This window comes from Prorops nasuta, unplaced genomic scaffold (assembly GCF_024137725.1).
Source record: "Prorops nasuta isolate Cenicafe-Biocafe unplaced genomic scaffold, Cenicafe_Pnas_1.2 PNAS00010, whole genome shotgun sequence".
NCBI lineage: Eukaryota > Metazoa > Arthropoda > Insecta > Hymenoptera > Bethylidae > Prorops > Prorops nasuta.
Genome location: NW_027116807.1, coordinates 8,147,713 through 8,164,983, shown reverse-complemented (window position 1 = coordinate 8,164,983; position 17,271 = coordinate 8,147,713). Strand labels below are relative to the sequence as shown.

The 17,271-nt window shown below is 41.2% G+C and overlaps 1 protein-coding gene across 1 annotated transcript in view; it reads right to left on the bottom strand.

Annotated features, from left to right (window-relative positions):
• The window catches only part of IA-2 (tyrosine phosphatase IA-2), a 251,237-nt gene that overhangs the window by 88,381 nt on the left and 145,585 nt on the right, over positions 1-17,271 (bottom strand). The gene's annotated exons all lie outside the window — the stretch shown is intronic.

Here is a 17,271-nt window from a genome sequence, read left to right as displayed (position 1 = left end):
ATCGTTACGAGAGGGCCAACAATCGGTACATGCGGGACTACGATCCTGCGGAACCGTCGAAATACCTCATGTATTACGACGTAAACAATCTGTATGGGTGGGCAATGTGTCAGCCGCTGCCCACCCATGGATTCCAATGGATCGAGGACGCTGCCAATCTCGATGTCTCCGCTATACCCTCTGATCATTCCGAGGGTTATATTTTGGAGGTCGATTTGGAGTATCCGCGCGAGCTTCACGACAAACACGCGGACCTACCGTTCTGCATGGTGCGCGAGAAGCCGCCGGGCGCGAGCCAGGAGAAGCTGCTGGCCACTTTAAACGATAAGACCCGTTACGTAATACATTATCGCGCTCTGCAACAATGTATGCGTAATGGACTCTTACTGAAGCGTATACATCGCGGTTTAAAGTTTCAGCAGTCCACCTGGCTTCGCGATTACATCGAGCTGAACACGCGTTTGCGCACCGCGTCCACCAATGAATTTGAGAAGAATCTCTTCAAGCTGATGAACAACGCGGTTTTCGGTAAAACAATGGAGAACGTGAGGAATAGAGTTGACGTGAGGCTCGCAACCAAGTGGGAGGGAAGATACGGGGCGGAAAGCCTGATTTCCAAACCGAATTTTCACAGTCTCGCGATTTTCAACGAGAATTTGGTCGCGATTCAATTATCGAAATTATCCGCGAAATTTGATAAACCCATTTACGTGGGAATGAGTATTTTAGATATTTCAAAAATTTGTTTGTATGAATTCCACTATGACTATATGCTTCCTACATTCGGTAGTAAATGTAGAGCGATGTATACCGACACGGACAGTCTGATATACAGTGTCGAGTGCGACGACGTTTACTCGGTCATGAAACGCGATCTCGCGCGATTCGACACCAGCGATTATCCTGACGATAATCGGTATGACTTGCCACGCGTCAACAAAAAGATACCTGGTCTGATGAAGGACGAGAACAATGGTCGTATCATGACCGAGTTCGTAGGACTGAGGGCAAAAATGTATACTTTCAAGGTGCAGGACTGTGCGAAAATTACCAAAAAAGCCAAAGGTGTCAAAGGTTACGTTATCGATAGAAATATAACATTTGACGACTACAAGGATTGTTTGGACAATTTCACCGTACAGTCTCGCAGTCAAAATTTGATTCGATCGAGGCTGCACCAGGTTTTCTCGATCAGTCAGCGGAAGGTCGCCCTCAGTCCGTACGACGACAAGCGTTTCGTTACACCCGGCACCGCGGCGACTCTACCCTGGGGACATTATAGTCTGAAAGAATAATTTTTTTTTTTTTTTTTTTTTTTTTTATTCGCTTTATTTAGTTATTTATGTATTTATTGTTTTTATTTATTCGCTTTATTTATTTATTGTTTTTATTTATTCGCTTTATTTATTTATTTATTGTTTTTATTTATTCTATATTTTGATACATCTTAATAAAAGTTTTTATAAAACATTGCTCTTATTTATCCAGGAATTGTGCGTACTGTCGAATCCCAGCCACTTAACGAACACTTTGTCGCCCTTTCTGCGCAATACTCTCTCCACCAGATACACATCGGGATTGATGGTTTTCGAAAGCTCGTATTCGTAAAATCCACCCAACAGTTGCGTGCCCCTGGAATCCTTGAGGAGATACGTAGCGGGATTGGTACTCTGCACTTTCGCCACCTCGAATATTTCGGTCGTCCAATTTGGCGTGTAGCCTTTGGCGAACATCTGCTTGTATTTACTGATTCGTACGAAATCGCCGACTTTGAACTTGGCACGACCTGCGACCTTGATGTGACTGTATACTGTCTTGAGTAGCTTATCTGCATGCTCGGGTTTCACATCCACGGGACGCATTCCCGTGGTACGATGCTTTCGCGCATTGTACGCATCCACCAACTCTTGCAGCATAGCGCGCCACTTGTAATTGCCGTTCAGCGTAAATCGTTTCCACATTTCCGTCTTCAACGTACGATTCCAGCGCTCGACTATCGACGCTTTCATCACGCTGTAGGTCGAGTAGTGATTTATCCCGCGTTTCCTCATCAACGCCCGAAAGTCACTGTTGTAAAACTCCTTGCCGTTGTCGGTCTGTAAATTTTTCGGACATCTACCGCCGTTCTTCAGTAGGATTCTCGTCATTGCCGTCGTCACTTCTCCGCCGCTCTTGGTCTTCAATGCCACCGCCCAAGCGTATTTCGAGAGGGTATCGATTACAGTGAGAATGTACTGGTGACCCGCATCGACGTAATTGCGCATATCAACAAGATCGGCCTGCCAGAGATCGTCGAAGCCGCGCACGATGACTCTTCTGCGTGGAAAATTTATCCTCGCCGGTGCGTGGAGCTCCTCCACCAACTGTATCTTTTCTTTGCTCATTTTTTTTTTTTTTTTTCGAAATTCCTAATGAAAAGTGTTGCTAAGTATTGCTCTTTCCAGATCTCTTTTACTCACTTTATCATCCAATTTTTCGCAAATTGTTTGAAAAATTTGGTCCATCTTTTTCTCAAATTGTTCATTATGTGTATTCAATGCCATTGTCAGATATTGCTTGAATTCAAGCAGTAAATGCTCTAAATTGGGTTCGTGTTTCCTACTCTCACCATCCAGTCCAATTCCAAATTTATTTATCGACATTTCAAATGCACTACTTTGTATTTCAAAAATCAGTCTCTTTTTCCTCGCTATTATTCCTCTTTTTGATGGCTCGTAATGTCGAGAGTAAACATTCTACGATGTATGTTAAACAAATGCAAATTTCACAACAGCAGGAATCAGACATTTAATTTTTTTTTTTTACCTCGTACTACCGAAAGACGTTGATATTACACTGAGGTAAGAGTGTAACGTGCAACTTTCTTTATACGATGAGATCCTCCTCGCGCAACTCCTCGATTATCGACTGTATCTCGTTGTGATGACTCGTATTACCGGCAGCCACCGACGCGATCAAAAGTCTCAAACGTTCGATCAATTCATTCGGATCGTTCCAATGTACGTAGTTGATTGGTCCCTCGGTGACACGCATTAGTCCTTTACCCCTTTTTTTCGATGCTGTTGATGCTGCGCCTGACGGTTTACTTGCGCCCGACGGTTTACTTGCGCTAGACGGTTTACTTGCGCCCGATGTTGACGCGTCAGAAGTTGACGATTTTCTTGCGCGTGATGTTGATGGTAACCGATAAGGCGGTAAAATAGGTTTTCCCAATAGCAATGGTTTCATAATTTCTGTATATTTTGCACCTCTATTACCTTTGATTTGTTTTAGACTATCGTTTAACAGTTTATGCGCTTTAGTTTGATTGAGAATACTCTTGTATCGTTCCAAATCGTCGGGTTCTATAATGGCTCGATTGGGTTCTCTCATGAAAATTAGTTCATAAGTACCTCTTGTACCGGTGTATAACTTCTTATCGAGAATAATATCTCCCTCATGACTTATTTCAAATTTACATTTACCAAGCGTCAGTTGATCATCTTCATAACGAGGTCCAAAAGCACGATCAATCAAGTTCTCCCTATCAGTCAGAAGTAATTTAATATACTTGCCAGGGATCGGATGTAATTTAATATGTTGAAAGACATGTTGAAACAAGCCTGGTTCCTGTTTTTCATCAACATTTAATTTTTCTAGCAAACTTTTTTTTGAATCGGGCGATGGTTGATCGGTTATAGAAGACTCGTCGTCGTCGTCGTCGGTCATGAAATCCAATGGATTCGTAATAGTTTCACTAATATTACTACTACTAAGATTCTTTGCTCGTTTATGCGGTGTCGATGTGAAGTAGGCTCCCCTCTTCAATTTATCGTTGTATTTGACAAATGAACTATTTGTGTTATCCTCCGTTTGCGAAACGAGTTTCTTCAATGGTTCGACTATCGGCTTGAATGTCTCATTCAAACTGCTCTCCATTATCGCCTTCTCCGATTTCAAGGCACGATGCTTGTCGCGAATGACCTCGCTCGTCTTGGCGATCCTCTTCAGAAGCGATTTTTCATCCATCGCGATGCTGTATAAAACAGCTATCCCCCGAATTGAACGGTTTTTAACCGACCTGTTGCGATGCTGTATACAACAGCTTTCCCCGAACCGACACGGGTTTTAACCGACCTGACGATCCGAACAGCCTGCGCTCCAGTATCAAACTGACACTCAAGGCCGTGATCGTGAAACCTTACCGGCATGACATTCACAAGGCCGAAACCTTACCGGCCTGTTCACTCGATCGTGGCGTACTCGTTGAAACCTTTGCGATAACGGCCGTTCCTCAGAGTGCTATCCTTGTCTATTACCAAGAAACCGTAATCGCGACTCCAACAGGTCGAACACAATGTGAGAAATTTCTCATACGACATATCACTGTTGACATGATCGTTGAAAATATGCTTCAGATTAGTTCCATCCTGCTTAAATATTATTAGCAAGTTTGCGTTATCTCGTATCAGATGCTTCGGTATTTTCGCATAAGTCTGACAGAGGTAGAAACAATCGATGTTGGAATGTCTACCCATGCAAAAGTAGTCCCTTATATTGTCCTGCTTGTCGTTGGCCACATCGTCGAATATGAAAATGGAATTCGGCTTTGCATCCGCGACGTTCACAACCTCGCAATTGTTGGAAAATTGAAAGTAACCAATTTCCTCCGTTTCCTGCAGAAGCTGCTCCAGATATCGATACTTCGGTTGCTGCAGCGACTTCGAGTAGACGTACAGGTTCTCGAATCTCACACCGTGCGGACTCTCTATGAGGCTCAGCAGCACGTTTGTCTTACCGCAATTCGACGGACCGCAAACTATGCAGCGTATCGTAGATGGTAATAGCGATCCGTGACGTTTTCTTATTTGCGCGGTAGCATTGTGAGCATCCAAATTTGTCACGCGAATAGTCGGCACGTGCTTCACGAAATGCATCCTCGCTATTGACCTTCGGCAACAGCCGTATCGTTCATTTATATTTCGCGATTCACGGAACTATTCGGTCAGTTGCCATTACGATGTCGTTCATGCTAGTCGTCGTCGATTCCCTGCAGAACTTGACGAATCATCAGCTCGAACACATACCGAAGATCGTATTGCTCGAGTACTTTCCAGACAGTATCGCGAGTGTGTGGGAAAGATTACCTCGGCACATTCGCGCGGACTCGGATGTGCAGCAATATCAATATTGTTTGCAACACTACAATCTACCTGATACCACTCACCACGACGGACCACCGAGACGGATAAAAGACTGTTACGTTTGTCAGCAAGAGAAGCAGTTGCTTTAAATGTCTGGATCGTTCTTCAATAAAGTCTTGAAAAAATTGCCATTTGAGCTGCACGTGCCCGGTTACAATTATTGCGGGCCCGGCACTCGACTTCGCGAAAGATTGGAGCGCGGCGATCGTGGTATAAATCCGCTGGACGAGGCCTGCCTCGATCACGACTTAGCATATTGGCACAACGAGGATCTACCGGAGCGTCATCAGGCCGATAAAGTGCTAGCGAGGAGAGCGCGTGAACGTATTACCGCAAGAGACGCGACCTTGGGTGAACGCGCGGTCGCCGCAGCCGTATGGGCATCGATGAATGCTAAGCGTAAACTTGGCTTGGGATTACATAATATTGTTGCGATGAAGAAAGCAGTAGCGGCTAAAAAAAAGAACAACAAGAAAAAAATTGGTATTACGAGGAAGAGAAGAATTCGAGTGCCGAGGAAACGGGGTGGTATAATACCTATACTTCCACTACTAGGTGCAGTCGGAGCACTTGCAGGTGGGGCATCGGGTATAGCGAGTGCTGTAAACCGTGCAAAAGCTGAGAGAGAAGGATTGCGGGAAATGCAACGTCACAATCGCGCGATGGAAGCGTCGCGCGAGAGAGGTCGAGGTCTTTATCTGAAACCGTACAAGCGAGTCGTCGGAGAGGGTATCCGTGGAAAAAAAAAACAAAAAAAAAACGACAAAAAAACGGTCGAGGAAGAAAATGAATGAGGGAAAATTTCGTCGTGGCGATGCTTTCCCGGATTCAGGTCCTACTAGTAACGTACAATTGACACGCATCTGCCGACGCATACCATACTTCCGTGGAGTCTTTATGCGCACATCTCTGCCGCTAGACGGGCCGCGGTGCAACGAGTGCGCGATCGTGAATCTCGACGATCAATGCGGTCCTGGTACCCACTGGGTAGCCTACGTCAAGCGTAACGACATCGTCCTATACTTTGATTCCTTCGGAAATTTGAAACCGCCGAAAGAATGTGTGCGTTACTTTGGTCCTAACGTTACAATCTACTACAATCATGATCGATATCAATCGTACGATAAAAGCAATTGCGGTCAGTTGTGCGTGAAATTCCTGCGAGAACAGATACTTTGAAACAAAAATGTCTTTCACCGTGACATTATCGGATCGTAAATCAGTATTAAATTCAGATTTCTTTCCCCCCATCAATCTGCAAGACGATCGCTACGAGATCGGTCTCGTGGACATGCAAACGTTCAACTCGATAGCCAATGTGGACGAGACGAATAATAAGTTTTACTACGATAACGATAAGGTGCTGACGATACCCAGAGGCTGTTACGAGTTGAGTGCCATAAATGAATTTTTCCAGTCTGAAATTTCTGCGAGACATGAAATTAAAGACAACATTGACAGCGTCATTCTTCTACGAGCGAATAACAATACACTGAAGAGTGAAATATTCTGTAAATATTCGATTGACTTTGGAAAACCGAATAACATTGGCTCGCTACTGGGCTTCTCGTCGAATCGCGTGATCGAGCCGAACGTCCAGGCTGAATCCGACGATACCGTGGACATTGTGAAAACAAATATTCTACGCATCGAGTGCAACATTGCGGGTGGTGCGTACACCAACGGTAGACCACGACACATTATTCACGAGTTCTTTCCCAGCGTACCACCGGGCTATAAAATCTCGGAGGCACCGAAAACCGTCATTTATCTACCGGTCATCGTCAGAGTAATCGACCGTCTCACGTTACGTATCCTCGATCAGGACGATCGTCTCGTAGACTTTGGACGTGAAGAAATTACCATAAGATTACACATTAAGAAATGTTAATTTACAAAAGTAGTAGTAGTAGCGAGGATTATAAAGCGGTGAAACTGAATGAAACGTTAGCTAGTCGTTCGTCCTACGTGGAGTCGAATACACCGGCTCGGAGTGAAAATCGCGACAAGAGGAGCTTCCTGCTAACGAGAAGAAATATCGAATTTTTACAATCATTGGGATTCACCGTGAAGAGATTGGGCGAAGGTAGTACATAGTGGAACAATGGCAGATCCCTTGAACGTCACCGCACGGCTGACCTACGACAATCGCATCACGAAAATGGAGATGCATGCCTACAATCCGTATGCGAACGCCTCGTTGGCGAACAGCGACGAGATTCGCATTCCCATACAGCAGCAAGATTTGATACTCCTGCCGTGCGAGAGTTATCTCTACGTCGAGGGCCAGCTGGTGGAGGGTACGCGTGACGCGAGCGCCACCAACGACGATACAGTTACGCTCGACTGCAATTCCGCGGCTTTTCTCTTCGACGAGATTCGTTATGAATTGAACGGTATCGAGATCGACCGATGCAGAAACGTCGGTATTACCAGCACTCGGAAGAATCTCGTTTCCCTGAGCACCGAGGAGAGCGTCAGTCTACGTCATTCCGGATGGTTCGTCGCTACGGCCAGAGACCGGCTCAAAAAGGAGGCAGCTGTTAAGAATTTCAGCTTTTGCGTGCCCCTTAAAATGCTGCTGGGATTCTGCGAGGATTATCGGCGAGTCGTCGTTAACGCGCGTCACGAGCTCGTTCTCATTCGCGCGCGCGACGATACAAACGCCATTTACTCGGCGGTGAAAATCACCGATTCGTCGATCAAGCTGCTACGAGTGCAATGGAGAATACCCCATGTGACCCTGAACGAAATAACGAAACTCCAATTTCTCGGTATCGTCGAGCAGGACAAGAGTCTGTCACTCGCTTTTCGCGCCTGGGAACTTTACGAGTATCCCCTTCTGCCCAAGTCGCAGCGACACACGTGGTCCGTAAAAGCGTCCACGCAATTGGAGAAGCCGCGATACGTCATTCTGGCGTTCAGAACGAACAAGAAGAGTAATCAGCACGAGGATGTGCTGAGATTTAATCATTGCAAAGTCCTCGATGTCAAACTCTATCTGAATTCCGAATCCTATCCGTACGATCGTCTCGACACTGATTTCACGAAATCCCGCTACTCCGTCCTCTACGACATGTATGTAAAGTTTTTCACCTCCTATTACGCTGGTGAGAAACTCGGGAGACCCATGCTCGACTATACGGACTTTTTGACGTACGGGCCGCTCTTCGTCATCGACTGCTCGCATCAGAACGAGTCCATAAAAACCGGCACGGTCGACGTTAAACTCGAGATCGAGTGTATGGAAATCATTCCGGATAATACTACAGCCTACTGTTTAATCATACACGATAAAATTGTACAATATAATCCTCTTACGAATATTGTTAGAAATGTAAGTTAGAAATAAGAAAACCATTGTTTTATTAAATAAATAAGTATCAAATTTATTCATTATTTTTGAATACAAAATACCAATCAAACTTTAGATTTAAATTCCATGTTGTGATATTTTCCTCCTTTGTATAGCATTATTAAATTATTGGCTGTTGCAGCATTTTGTAACTGCTGCAACTGCTCCGTATCCTCCGCCAATTTTGCCATTCTGCCAGGCAAGAACATCCAATCTCCAACTGACAGCTTAACAATTATTTTTATTCCATATTTTGTCATAATTTTGTCCACTTCTAAAATATCATACTCTTTATTTTCCGTCAAGCTATTTAATTTAACGAAATTCTTTGGAATTACGCTTCCCAATTCATTAATTTTATTGAAATTCATTATTATCTAAATGAAAAAAAAATAATTAGTCTCATTAGAGTTAAAAACTCAATTAAATAATACATGTACTAATTGAAATGAAATTCATTTTTATCTTTATGAAAAAAATATATCCTTACCTTTTTTTTTTTTTTTTTTTTTTTTTTTGTAACAAACAAGTTTCTTTTTAATTCGTTTAAACTCTTTTCTCTCAATACACCTGACACAAACGCTTTGCAGAATACGTTTTTACAGACTGAAGCTTTTTTACTGTAACTGCTTCGGAGAGTACGTTTTATAGACTGAAGCTTTTTCTTCTTCTGCTGTTCACTTGACTTCTTTGCAAACGATATTATCGTATGTTAAGCGTATTTAATTTCAATGTTTGGAAGGGGTAATTTTTGTTTTTTCTTCTTGCGATGAATTTCCATTGTGATTGACCTATAGGTGTATAACACAATAGGAAAAAATATCTATGGATATCACTATACGGGGATTATTCAGAGGGTATAGTGTATCCTTCTTAATTAAGAAAGAAATAATGGAAGGGGTAATTTTTTTTTTTCTTCTTACTTGCGATAAATTTCCATTGTGATTGACCTGTAGGTTTATCACAGTATAACACAATAGGGAATATGGATATCTCTATATACGGGGAGGGTATAGTGTATCCTTTAAGAAAGAAAGAATGGACTTCTAATGTAATTTCATATTGAAAACAAACGATAAAGACTCTCTCTCGATGGGATTTCTTCAGAGGATTCATTCAGTCCTCGAACCTACAGCAGTACACGTTGAAAGAGCAAAATATTAAAAAATGGAAAGTGAAAAGTGTTCTGTGACGATAAATCGTGCAGAAGAGGAGGAAACTGCAGCAGAATCTATGCAGGATTATATTAGGAGGATTAACGATTCTCATGAACGCTATTTTCGAGAATATGAAGCGATGCTTCAGCGAAATATGCATTGTAAGTACTTATTTCATTAATTTTTAAAAGAAGAAAACCCACCCATACATAGAATCATGAAATAATCTTACAACACACATACGAAGAATAACGGAAAAAAAAAAATTTTTTAATTTCATTTTTCATATTATTAAAGAAAAAACAAACCCATCCATAGAATCATGAAATAATCTTACGAAGAATAACGAAAAAAAAAAAAAAATTTTAATTTTTTTTTCCTTTTATTTTTTAGCAGCTATTGATTTAGAGAAGGAGGAGGAGGAGGAGGAGGAGGAGGAGGAGGAGGAGGAGGTGATTTTTGTAAGTATACTTGATTTGTAAAGTAGTTATTACAATATTAAAAAAAGTTTTCAAATATGTCCTAGGTGAAAAATAGTAGCACGCAGACAGAACCTATTTTCGCAAAAACAGAGGCTACGCAAATGGAGCCTGAAATGGATTTGACACCACATTATTGGTGTACTAATTGTGAAAAGTATGGTCACCTAAGAATTAATTGTCCACTTCCAGAGTGGTGTTCCATTTGTAAACAATACATTCATCATACTATCGAATGTAGGAAAAACTTTTAAAAATTGTAAATAAAACCAATAAATATATTTTTACTTAAATTTGTGTTTCTTCAATACCTTTCCATCCATCCATCCACTTTACAAAATAATATTCTGCGTTCCACTTCTCGGAAACTACTCATAATTATTCCACTACGTGTTATGTTTACAGCAGGTCATCAAGCACTGGCGGTAGTATAAGTTTCTTCAGGGCATAATTTATATCGTCTTCTCTATTCTTCTCATTTTCAAAATCTTTTTTTGCGAGCTGATTAGAGAAATATTCTACAACAATTTTCAATCCAGCAATCATATCATTTCGTAATTCCTTGTCTTTCCGATCCAATTTATAATCATTATGATCGACTTTATCAATCAATTTATCGATTCTTATACCAATTTCATCAATTTCATCGATTTTTTTCATTAGAGTTGTAAATTTTTCCTCAAGAATGTCACATTTTAGGTAATAGTGAGTTAGCTTCTCACTGTATTCAAACAATTCTCTCGTTAAGCTATCACGTACAGTCATCGAATTACGTAACAGAGCAGCCATATTCACCGCACTTGTCTCATCCGTAACATCACATTCTAAGTTTGAAATTATTTTCTTCTTGGCATTAAATGCATTCTTTTGTTTATCAAACTTTAACGTGTCATTGTCAATTTTGTGGAAATAATTTTTCACTTTACCGGTATTGAAACCAGCTCCAAATTTATTTATTTATTGTCATAGTGAAGTAGTACGTTGAACTGAGAAAATCTTGAAACTGCAATCTCTTTTATATAGAATAACGCTTTCTTCTCCTATTTAGATCCTGGCAATTTGTAACTACTCTCTCTCTCTCTTGTATGGCTTAACGTAAGGGGGATGGGGGGCTCTCTCTCTCTCTCTTGTACGGATAAACGTAAGGGGGACCACGTGTGTACCCTACGAGTTTATTCTGCTGGAATCTCTCTCTCTCTCTCTCTCTCTCTCAGGCGTCCACTGCTTAACATTAGAGGGGGGGAGGTCACGTGTGTACCCTACGAGTTTAACGTCGGGGGAGGACGATGCGCATGCGCACAACCGCGCACGAGGAGAGGGGGCAATTCCCCTAATTCCCTTGCCCCCGCGGGACCCCGACCCCCTCGCCACGCGGTCCCAGAACCATCCTAGCTACTCTACTCACATTATTTCACTTTTCAGTCTGTTATTATTGGCACGCAGAATAATAACATTATCATCATAAGGTAACTCCAACCGCATACGCAAGTATTCATTTATCGCACTCAACTCATAACAGCCTGTAGGTATGGTTATTAGTTTATTTTTACCAAAGTAAAAATTATTATTCGTCTCATCTACATTGGCGATCGAGTAGAAACTTTGAAAATCTACGAGCCCCAGTTCATAGTGACCGTCGTCTAGATTGATCGGAGGGAAAAAATTTGATTCCAACACATGACCGTGTCCTGATAGCGTAAATGTTAAAGACATTTTGTCTGTTCTCTTAGAAATTTAACACACAACTGACCACAAATGCTCGTATCATACGACTGATATTGGTCATGATTGTAATAAATTGTACTAAGCGGACCGAAGTACTGAACAAGTTCAGTCGGTGGTTTCAGATTACCGAAAGAATCGAAATACTTTACAAGATTATTGCATTTAACGTAGGCAACCCAGTGAGTGCTTGGACCATTAGAATCGTCAAGGTTAACGATTGCACATTCATTAGACCATGGACCGTTTCGTGGTAGACTTGTACGCATAAAGACTCCACGGAAATTTGGTATATCACGACATACGTGAGATAATTGAATATTACTTGTAGCACCAGATCTTGGTAGACCGTGTACAGTTACTTTTTTGTTCGCTTCTTTGACATTGATTTTTTTGCTACGCCTCCTCCGCTTCGTTTGTACGGTGCGAGATACAGCCCCCGTCCGTCTCTTGCAGTTGCTTCTATCATACGATTGTGACGCTGCATTTCTTCCAACTGTTTTTTCGCAGCTTTGGCATCGTTTACAGCTTTCGCTATACCTGATGCTCCACCTGCTAGTGCTCCCACCGCACCTAGCAGTGGGAGCAGAGGCAACAAGCCGCCCCGTTTTTTAGGCACTCGAATTTTACGTTTTTTTACAGCACTATTTCCAGTTTTTCTCACTGCTGCTTTCCTCACCATATCTGTTTGTAATCCTAAACCAAGTTTACGCTTTGCGTTCATAGACGCCCAGACAGCTGTTGCTGCAGCACGCTCACCCAAGGTTGCGTCACCAGCTGTGATACGTCTACGTGCACGTTTTGCGAGCACTTTATCAGCTTGATGACGCTGCGATAGGTCTTTGTATTGCGAATATGCGATATCGTGTTCCAGACAGGCTTCGTCCAGCTGGTTCACACCTCGATCACCGCGTGCTAATCGTTCTTGAAGTCGAGTTCCTGGTCCACAGTAATTGTATACCGGTAAATGAAGCTCAATCGGTAGTTTGTTTATTGTTTTATTGAGAAATGATCCACATCCAACGCACGACATGTATAACAATCTTTTATCAACGGTGGTAGTCCATCCGCATGAGTAGTATTAGGTAGATTGAAATGTTGTAAACAATAGCGATATTTTTGAACCTCAGGATCTGCACGAATATGCTTGGGTAATTTATTCCAATATCTGTCAATACTGTGTGAAAAGTACTTTAAAAGTACAATTTTCGGTACGTATTCCAATTGATCACTGGTTAACTCCTCCAAACTTATAACATCCAACACAAATGCAGGCATAATGAAAACTGATTCAATTCTCTGATTTCATGCCTATAAATAGCTCGTGCAATTAAGATTTAACCTCACAGTCGTTCGAGAATGCATTTCGTAAAGTAGCCATTAAGTATCAATATCTCTAATACCGATTATCACACTGCCACCGTTAGTGATATGAAACGTCATGGAACTTTGCTACCGTCAACTATACGCTGTCTAGTTTGCGGACCCTCAAATTGTGGGAAAACAAACGTATTGCTAAGTCTTATTGAGAGTCCTCACGGTGTAAGATTTGACAACCTGTACGTTTACTCGAAATCGTTACAGCAACCGAAGTACCGTTACTTGGAACAGCTATTGACAGATATGGAGGAAATTGGTTATCATCAATTTTCAAATAATAGCGAGGTTATAAATATGACAGATGCATTACCAAATTCAATCTTTATATTTGATGATGTGGCAAGCGATAAGCAGGACAATATCAGAGACTACTTTTCAATGGGTCGGCACTCGAGCATCGATTGCTTCTATCTTTGTCAGACCTATGCCAAGATCCCAAAACATCTGATTCGTGACAATGCAAATATGATAATCATTTTTAAGCAGGATGGGACTAACTTGAAGCATGTTTACAAAGATCATGTAAACACTGATATGACATTTGAAAAATTTTGCGAATTGTGTTCAAAGTGTTGGCAGGAAGATTATGGATTTTTAGTAATTGATAAGGACAGTGGTATGCAAAATGGTCGATATCGGAAGGGATTCAATGAGTATGCAACCATCGAGTAGCATAAAGCATCATATCAGTGCTGGAAAGTGTTAGTTTAACGTAGTGCATTGAACAGTGTAAAGCTTTTAATTACACAAAACGGACCGGTTACATTATTAAGCAAACCAGTTATACAGATAAACGGGTCACTTGGATCGGTAAACCGGTCAGTCGAATCGTTAAAGAGGTCGGTTAACCGCTACACCGATTGATTGAACCACTAAACTGGTTAGGTGAACCGTTGAACCAATCGATTGAACCGCTAAACAGGTCGGTTGAACCGCTGAACAGCTCGATTGAACCGCTAAACAGGTCGGTTGAACCGCTAAACAGCTCGATTGAACCGCTAAACAGGTCGGTTGAACCGCTAAACAGCTCGATTGAACCGCTGAACCGGTCGGTCGAACCGCTAAACCGGTCAATCGAACCGCTGAACAGCTCGATTGGACCGCTAAACAGATCGGTTGAACCGCTAAACAGGTCAGTTGAACCGCTAAACAGATCGGTTGAACCGCTAAACCGGTCAGGTGAACCGTTGAACCGGTCGGTCGAACCGCTATACAGGTCGGTTGAACCGCTGAACAGCTCGATTGAACCGCTAAACAGGTCGGTTGAACCGCTAAACAGCTCGATTGAACCGCTAAACAGGTCGGTTGAACCGCTAAACAGCTCGATTGAACCGCTGAACCGGTCGGTCGAACCGCTAAACCGGTCAATCGAACCGCTGAACAGCTCGATTGGACCGCTAAACAGATCGGTTGAACCGCTAAACAGGTCAGTTGAACCGCTAAACAGATCGGTTGAACCGCTAAACCGGTCAGGTGAACCGTTGAACCGGTCGGTCGAACCGCTATACAGGTCGGTTGAACCGCTGAACCTGTCGGTCGAACTGCTAAACTAGTTGATTGAACAGCTTTAAAGATCGATTGAACTAGCACATTGACTGCTTAAACAATTAAAAGTTTACAAAAAAAAAATGGATGAAAAGTCACTACTTAAGAAGATTGCTGAAACGAGTGAGGTGATTCGTGAAAAACATCGCGCACTGAAATCGGAAAGATCAATGGTGGAAAGTAGATTGAATGAAACTTTTAAACCAATAGTTGATCCACTGAAAAAACTAGTTATGCAAACAGATAATAGCAATGAAGAATCTTATGACTTAAACATTGATCTAAATCATGACAAGAAGCGGAAACGTTATCATACTTCAACCCCCAATGAGTATATTATCAAGAAAAAAAAGAAATTGCATAACAATGACGGTACTCTTACAAATAAATCATTGATGATCTATGATGATAATGATGAAAAATCTACTTTTGATAAATCAATATTACCAATGAAATCAATGCCAGAATCTACATCATTACATTCAGAGCCTGGAAAAGAATCTGCATCATTACATTCAGAGCCAGGACAAGAGTCTACATCATCATCACATTCAACATCAAGACAGGAAACCTTAGGATTGCTCAAAAAACAAATAAATCATTCCATAGATTGGAGATCATTTCCACCTATTGCACGTCATTATATGCATTTGCTCCTTTTCGGTAATAAAGATGAAATCGATCACGGTTTCGGAGTTACATTAGATGAAAGGAACCAATATGTGATGGGAAGATGTACATTTGATATTAGTCATGAAGGTGATATTTTAATTGATAAAAAGCGCTATATTGGTACGAGAGGGCTTTTTGAATTAATCTTCATGAAAGAGCCTGATAGAAAGCTCTACACCATTGACGACAAGATCATATATAAGCAAATCCTTGAACAAACTAAATCATATAAAAGAGCAAATGATAGTTACCAACAGGTTCAAGGGAATAAGGGTCCAAAGTATAAGAAAATTATTCAACCACTAATTTACAATAAAGTACCATCACAACGAGTGATAGCTGGTAGTGGATTTATGCGTGTTACTGATGAGTCTGTAAACTATATACATTGGAACGATCCTAATGAATTAGTTGATCGATTGCGACTTTTAATTGCATCAACCACCGCAGGTCATACAAACCACCATAATGAAATACAGTCAATAATAGAAGAGTTGCGTGAAGAGGATCTTATTCTATAAAAGGGTACAGTTTATAAACATTTTCTTCAGTTGCGTACCACACGTCAATATGTCAATTAACATATTTGGTAGTGGTTTTAACATAAGGAAAGAATTTAATATTGGTACATTAAATGTGACTAAAAGAGCACTGGATTTGAATAATAAAAAAATAGTAAATTTGACTATTGATTCTGATAATAATACATGTGCTGTGAATATAAAGTTCTTGCAACACAGTTTAGCTAAATTGGAGGAGAAAATTGAAGAAAGAATAAATAAAAAAATACAGGAGATTGAGGCAAAACTTTTGCAAACAAACAGCAAGATTAATGATGGATCCAAAAAGTGAATGTTTAGGATGCATCATACATTTTATACTCGTGATAATCGATTGCTTTCGAAAGAAAAAGAATCATGAGTGAAAAAAAGAAACAGAAATTATATGTGCCTGGGGGAAAGGTTGTAAAAAGCGAATCAGGGAAAATCGTGAGTGAAGAAAAGAAACAACTGGTGCAAGAGTTACATGTCCCTGCGAGAAGAAATTTTCCACGACGAAAAGTCATAATACGTGGTTTCGATGATCTCTGGCAGGCTGACCTTGTTGATATGCGTTATTATGTTGATACTGGTCATCACTATATTCTGACAGTGATTGATACCTTATCGAAGTATGGTTGGGCAGTAGCGCTTAAGACAAAAAGTGGTAAGGAAGTGACCACAGCTATGGGAAAAATTTTAAAGAGTGGAAGATGTCCCAAAAATTTGCAAACTGATAATGGTAAAGAATTTTACAACAACGAGTTTCAACTGCTCATGAAAAAACGTGGAATAAATCATTACTCCACGTACAGCACGTTAAAAGCGTCAATAGTCGAGCGTTGGAATCGAACCTTAAAAACCGAAATGTGGAAACGTTTTACACTGTGCGGTAGTTACAAATGGCGAAATATACTGCAACAGCTGGTAGATGATTATAACGCGCGAAGACATCGTACTATAGGAATGCGACCCGTTGACGTGAAACCTGAGCATGCTGAGCATCTGCTTGCTACTGTATATAGCAACATTAAGATCGTTGGACGTACCAAGTTCAAGGCTGGTGATTTCGTGCGAATCAGTAAATACAAAAATGCGTTTGCTAAAGGTTACACACCGAACTGGACTACTGAAATATTTCAAATTACAAAAGTGCAAAGGACAAATCCTGCCACGTATCTACTTAGAGATTCTCGTGGTACAGACATACATGGTGGATTTTATGAATATGAACTTTTA